The sequence below is a fragment of the Equus przewalskii genome, chromosome 7 (genome assembly GCF_037783145.1).
Source record: "Equus przewalskii isolate Varuska chromosome 7, EquPr2, whole genome shotgun sequence".
Lineage (NCBI taxonomy): Eukaryota > Metazoa > Chordata > Mammalia > Perissodactyla > Equidae > Equus > Equus przewalskii.
The window spans coordinates 27,122,190-27,129,199 of record NC_091837.1 but is presented as its reverse complement, the minus strand read 5'-3'; the positions used below and the strand labels follow the sequence as shown (position 1 = coordinate 27,129,199).

The window sequence follows — 7,010 nt, the reverse complement described above, 5'->3', positions numbered from 1 at the left end:
AAAGCAGACAGAAAATGGTCCCACACAAGGTTTGTTGGGGTCATCACGAACACAGTCCTCACTGCACACTTCCACTAGAAAAGGAAGTCCTAGCCAATCCCTCATGCTCTCACTCACTCACCCACTCGCTGATTCTTTCATTAAACAAGCACTCATCAGCACCTTCTTTGTGCTTAACATTGTAGAACGCAAGTATTTTAAGGATTGAAGAAGAAGAAAAAGGGAACTTTAAGGCTCTGTCACAATGACATAGCTCTGCTGTTGGAGCAGGAACATAGCCAGAGAAGATATAAATGAAAAGGTGTGGCTGTTTTCCAATAAAAATTTATTTACAAAACAGATAATGGGCCAGATTTGGCCCACAGCTATAGTTTTATGACCCTTGATCTAAGAAAAAGGAAGTTTCTGCACTTCTTATGTGAAGGCTCCCAGATAGATGAGGCTGTGGGGAGGAGCGTCTCTGTACGTTGATGGTGACCCCTTGGCCCTGTATCACCAAAGTGGAAAGGAAGAAAAAGACAAAGACAGAATCACTAATGGGACCCTTGGAAACTGAGTTAGGTCAACAAGCAGTTTACAAATGAGCAATATAAATTCTGACCTCCATTTGGTTTGAAATGTCACATTCCTTCTGGGAACTGCCAACAAATTACTCTGCGAGATCCAAGGATAATTATCATTCTGGAGTGCTGGCAAGTTACAAATGAGTTTAAGGTGTTATTTGCTTGAATGATAATTTGCAGTGTATTTAAATGGACTTTCATTCCTTCCTCTCTCACTCAGAGTTTGCCTCCTCTGAGAAGCCATGACTCAGGGCTCCCACGTCCCCTTTCTAATTCTCGTGCCCTCTTCTCCATGGTTGGATAGATCAGCCAAGGAATCTGAACCTCTGCCCCATTTGGGCCTCTAAGCCCTGTGGCTGCGGACACAGGATCCACCAAAATCCAAGTACAGAAAAGCTTTGGGCGAAAATGGTTTTCTCCCACAAAGGAATTAATTCCTAGACCCCCACAGCGAGCTTGAAGGGATGAAAACTTACTCTGAGGATGAACCATGAAGCTGAGGAGACAAAGAACCCAGGAGACGCCTGAGCTGTTTACACAGTGCCACAAACCATCAGGATGGTGGGAAGCCCATCTCAGAGCCGGGGGCCCCCTCACATGCTGTGTGGTTGAGGGACAGCCTCTCCAGGGGGAATCTCTCTCCTGTGCTGCCATCTTGGAGAGCGGAAACCCCACCCAGTTTAAAGGCTTCCCCAGAAGCACCAGCCAAGAGCCTCTGCTTGCATCTCAGATCTTGTCATGCCGCCGTACTCTCTGCTGGAAATGTGATTTTTTTGCTAGGCATGTCAGTGGTGGGGACAAAATCAGGATTCTGTAAGCAAAGGACAGAATTAAAAAGACTGATAATAAGAGTTGCTGAGAATGAGGAGCAGCTTGAGCTCTCCTGGATCATTAGTCATAAAACGGTACAACGACTTGCAGAAAAGCTTGGTAGTTCCTGGAAAACTTAAACCTATACTTATTATATGACCCAACGCATCTGCTCTCGGCAAAGGAAGATTGCACATGAATGTGTATAGCAGCTTTGTTCATAACAGCGCAAACCTGGAAACCATGCAAACGTGATCAACCGGTGAGAGATAAACGGGGGTGGGGGGAGGGGTATCTATTACCAGCAATAAGACGCTTCTCAGCAATAAAAAGGAGTATTATTACTCCTATTACTACAGAGCCACGTAACCACAGGCAGGAACCCCACAAACACTTGCTAATGGAAAGAAGTCAGACACACGTGCTGCGTGATCTTCTAGAAAGGACAAATCCAGCCTGCAGTGACAGAGAGAAAAGGAGTGTGTGCCTGAGTCTCCAGTTCGTGGGCGTATTGATTAAGAAGGAGAAAGAGGGAAATTTTGGGGGTGATGGCAATATTCTGCATCTCGACTGTGATGGTAGGTACATAGGTATATATATATTTGTCAAAATACATCAAACTATACATTGAAATGGGTATGCTTTAATGCATTTAATTACCTCTCCATAAAGCTTATTTTCTTCAAAAGATCCATATATTTGCTGAACGGAAAATACACAGCACATTATGATAGCACAGCACAGATACGACATTTATCAGCATCTACAGCACTTCCACCATCATCTAGTCCAGCTGTCATCTTCCACCTGGATAACTGTCAGAATCCTCCACTGACAGCCCTACATATAGTCTTGGAGACTTGGTGCCTCATCTCTCTTAGTAGCCAAGGTGAGCCTTTAAAACCCTGAAACAAATCATGTCACTCCTTGGCTTAAAACCCTCTGAACACTCCCTCTAGGTAAGAATAAAATTTGAAGTTCTTTCCTTGGTATATCAAACAGGATTATGCTCAGCTGTGAGTCACACGAGGACCCCAAAATGCAGGGCCTTAAACAAGAGAGAAGTTTATTTCTCTCTCAAGATAGTGAAATCTAAAGGTTATTAGCCCAGGGCTAGTATCAGAGGCCCAGGCACTCTTCTCTTGTTGCTCCACTGTGCAAAGCTTCCATTCCTAAGGTCACCTCATGGTCCAAGATAGATGCTGGGGCTCCAGCCATTACATCCATGTTCTAGCTGTCAGAAAATAGGAAGGCATACCTCCTCCCATTAAAAGCACTTAAGGGAAATTTCAAGCACCATGACCACTGACATATCATAAGTTAGTCAAAAAGCCATACATACGTGAAAGGGAAAAAACGTTAGAAAATATAGTCATTATTCTGCTCAGCTAAACATCAGGATTTCTATGCATGAGGAAGGTAAGGCGGAATAGATACTGGAGGACTCCAGCCTCAGCCACATGCCCATCAGGGGCTGCATGGGTTCCCCCTCCCTGATCCCACTTCCCCTCACTCTTCTCTTCCTTCCTCTGCTCCAGCCGCCTGTCCTTCTTGCTGCTCCCAACACAGCAAGCTTATTCCATTGTCACGGGCCCTGCCCTGTCTGAACAGCTCCTCCCAAGGAGGTGTTCCCAGCCTTCCTCTCTCAGCCCTCAGGACCAGCCCATCTAACATGGCTCAGAGTCTTTCACTGTTCCCTCCCCCAGCTTCGGCTTCCTTCTGCACACTCATCCTGGAGATCTGCTTTGCCTTTTCAAGTTGACAGAAAAGAAATCTGTCCCCTCCTCCCCAGCCCACTCCTGCATACCTGGAGTTCCAGGGAGAAAGGGGCACTATTTTAAAAGAGTAGATAAAATGTTTGTGAAAAACTAGGTGTAGTGGGGCTGTATGGAAATGTGGCACTTCAAAGAAGGGGGATTTCCAGGGAATTCCTGGCTATGCCTAGTGACTTTGGGAAAGCAAAACTTTTTAATGTCACTTAGCAACTGTCCTTCGGATGCGGTTACAGGCCAGCTTCAAGAGCCTGAGGCAGAAAGGCTCGGGGGAGAGAAGTGGCTCTCACCACGTGCTCTTGGCTTCCAAGACTCAGCCCATCCTGGACTGAAGGGGCAGCAAGAGGAGACGCTGGGCGCCCGCGGTGGAGTTGAAGCCCAGGGCCCGGCGCGCTCGGAGCCCGGATCCACAGCCCCTTCAACTCAGCGTAGGCGGCGTTCTTCCTTTTTCTGCACTTGACCGCAACCCGGAGACCCCGGACAAGGGCCTGTGTCCTGCGAGGAAGGGCGCCCTATGCCAACTGCTCCTGGGACCCAGACGCTGATCCCTCCCCTCCATCCTCTGGTCACCCGGACCCTGGTGCCGCTCAGTTCACGTGACCAACCGGACCCCATGTGCACGCAATAAAAATAGCAATTGTCATAATACCAGCTGGCCTCCTCGGGAACGCTCCAGGCGCTGTGCTGTGCGCCAACGGGCCCCTCCAATTCCCTCCACTCCAAGAGACCGTACATTCCCGCGCTGGAGAGGAGGAAGCCCAGTTCTGTTCCGGAGACTCGAACCCACCTCTCCCAGACAGGCGCCAGCCCCTCCGAGCCCCACATTCTCCACCCGCCATCCCAGACTGCTTTGAAACCAATTTCCGGTGCCCGCGGGGTGGTCCCAGATTCCTGATAGGAGAAAGTGCCTTTCTCCGTGGGCCAAGATCCACTCTTGGGCCCCATGGTGAGAGGCAGAGGGACGCAAAAGACTGGGCTCCCTAGTGCTGGATCGCCAGCCCCACAATTCAAGCAAAAGCGCGGTGCAGTGGGACCCCACAGGTGTAGGAATGGACGCACAGTTATACACTCCATCTTCCATCCTCACAGGTTGACTGAGCAGGGGGCCGGGCAGGGACCCCACGCTTGGGGCAAAGATGAACAAGAAGCGGGGATAGTTCTATCCCCAGTACTACAGCTGGGCCGACCTGGGGGCAGGAGGTGGACAGATCAAAGGAACCTTTCCCTTAGCCACGCCCCCTTATTAATTGTGGGGCTGCACCAAGGACACGCGGGACCTGTCAGACCGCCCCAAACGCCCCACGACTCCCAAGAGTATCTGCCCATCCAGGCAGGAGGAGCTGCGCACTGGCGCTCCCAGTGCGCCCTGCCGTCTCGCCAGGTCCCCTAGACGAACTCCTGCCTTACCTCTGCCCGGAGGCGCCGGGTACAGCCCCCGACCGCGTCCTCGGAGCGCATCCTGCGTCCCCCCCGGCACCCCGCGGGCTGCCCCAAGCCCCGGGGCCACCCCGGCTGCGGCTCCGATGTCCGGTACTGCCGATCCTCCCCGCGGTGGCTCCTGATCCACCACCGCAGGCGCTCCAGCGGCCACCATTACTCGGCTGGGTTAACAGTCCGGGCGCCTCAGACGGGATCGCCCCAGCCCCGCCCCAACCCCTTCCAGGTCCACCCGGCCCACCTGAGCTCCGCCCCAGTCCCGCCCCGCCCCCTGCGCGGATCTCTTCTAAGCCCCACCCAGCCCACCTGTGCCCCGCCTCAGCCCCATCTCAGGCCCCTCCCAGCCCACCTGTGCCCCGCCTCGCTCCCGCCTCGCCATCACAGGCTGAGCTCCGCCCCCAGCCCCACCCAGCCCACCTGAGCTCCACCCCCGGCCCGCTGTCCTCTGAGGTCCGCACCGCCCTCAGTGCCCCGCCCAGTTCCCGCTCCTGGTCCCCTCGGCCTCCGGACAACACGCCTCTCCCCACCTCCTGCCCGACTCCACCTCCGGAACCGCCCCTTCTCCCTTGGCCACATCTCTTCCCCTTCGGCCCCGCCCCGCCGGCCTGGTCTGGGGCCCCCACCCCGTGGAGCGCCAGGAGCGCAGCAGGAGACAGCGCGGGATGGAAGTGGTGGTGCAGAAGGAAGATGCAGAGGGCAGGACGCGGCGCCTCCGGGGGCGTCCTCTCCTTGGACCGAGAAACTTCAACGTGGCCACCCCCTCCTCCACGATCTGCGTCGCAGCCCTAGTGGCTTCTGCCCAGATCCGCAAGGACTCAGACGTGCAGAGGGCTCCTGCCACCCTCCCGCGGCCCTGTGGGGCCAGTGGTCAGCACTCCCCAACCCCAGCTTTCGGGTCACATCCCGCTCTTATCTTGGGAGCAGGGAACGTGTAGGATTAAAAATCCCCTGCTGTTTATTATAGAAAGATCTATAGTTACGTTTTTAAACGGGAAAATCAAGATGCAAAACTAGTTGATATGTATGCGTACATACACATCACACCAGAAACTGCTAACCGGGATCCTCGGGGAAGGGACTGGGACATGGGGATAGGAGAAAAATTATTTTAACTCCATGTTCTTTCTGTACTGTTTATTTTCTTAATGTGCATGTATTGTCACGGAAACAAGCAAACAAAAAAAATGAGTACCCCGCGGAGGCCCTGAGAGAGTCTGAGCTCCCAGATGGCAGGATTCTGTCACCTTCCCAGCAATTACAAGGTAAGAAGGACAGATGGACAGTCAGGGGCCGTCCACCCCCCAACCTCACCACCACGCCGGCAGCGCTGGCAGTCCCCTCGGCCCACTCCTCACCCCAGGGCTCCGGGTTCTGTGCTCAGCCCGAGCTGCCTCAGTCGAATATCAGAAGGGCGGCTTGACCTTTTCATGTGTCACCATCGGCCCTGGTTACTAGAAAACCCCCCGAGAATCCTGATCCCAAATGCTTTGAAACAAACAAACAAGAAAAGTACAGATTGATCGAATGAGAAGAAGCGATAGAGAAATCCAGAAGGACTGCACACCCATTTCTTTTTTCCCCAAGACTGATCCTAATAGAGGAACAGGAGCCAAGCCTGGGGCTGGGAGAGCGTTTTGAAGAGCTCGCTTCAGCAGCGCGGGCCTCTCCCAGCTCTGTGGGGCTGGGGTCCTGGACCAGGCTGGGAGAGGAAGAATCAGGGGTGTTCTCAGTCCCTCCTGCTTGGTGATGTCAGAGGGAGAAGGACACAAGGGACCCTCGTGGCAGCCGTCCCTTGTCGTTCCAAGGACACTTGTTGTCCACTCTGGTGGGAGCCCACAGAGGAGCAGGCTGGGGTGGGGCACTGACTTGATGCTGGGTCACCTGAGGGTGGGGTCACATGCTCTGGCCACTTTTCACTGCCCTCCCATCATGCTCAAACTCAGCCCCAGATGGACCTTTCACTTCTTATACAGGACTGCTGCTGGGCCCTTGTGACTAAAACTTGGCAGTTCTGACGGAATCCAGCCATTGGGACTTTCCCGACGTGGCTCTTGTTTCCCTGTGATTAAGAGTTTTATCTCACCCAGGGCACAGCGAGAGCTGTTTCTTATTTAAAAAGGTAGAGTGTGCTGCTTGGGGTGGCCCAGACTTGCTCTAGGATTCCAAGAGCCTGTCCTGTGACTCTCCCACTGGGACTTCCATCAGCTTCACGCCGTCCCTTTTTCCCCATGGACACCTCAACACCGTGGAGTCTGCCTGATGGTTTGGCCCAAACATTACGTTTGATTGCACCAACCCCTGGACTGACTGCAGTGCCCTTTACCCACCCAAATCCAGCAGCCTTGCAGTCACGTGGTGGATGGGCTGGAGTAATACTCCTGGGAGTGAAAGGTGTTCCCTCTGGACCCCAAAGAGGCCCACCAGGCAC

General features: G+C 53.3%; 1 long non-coding RNA gene across 1 annotated transcript; it reads right to left on the bottom strand.

Moving 5' to 3' along the window:
• Positions 1-302: 302 nt before the first annotated feature.
• On the bottom strand, positions 303-3,727 carry LOC139084478 (uncharacterized). Its single transcript, XR_011541886.1, has 3 exons — positions 3,436-3,727; positions 602-1,374; positions 303-487 (listed from the first exon to the last, which is right to left on the bottom strand). It is a non-coding gene; the product is annotated as an uncharacterized lncRNA (long non-coding RNA).
• Between the last annotated feature and the right edge of the window lie 3,283 nt (positions 3,728-7,010).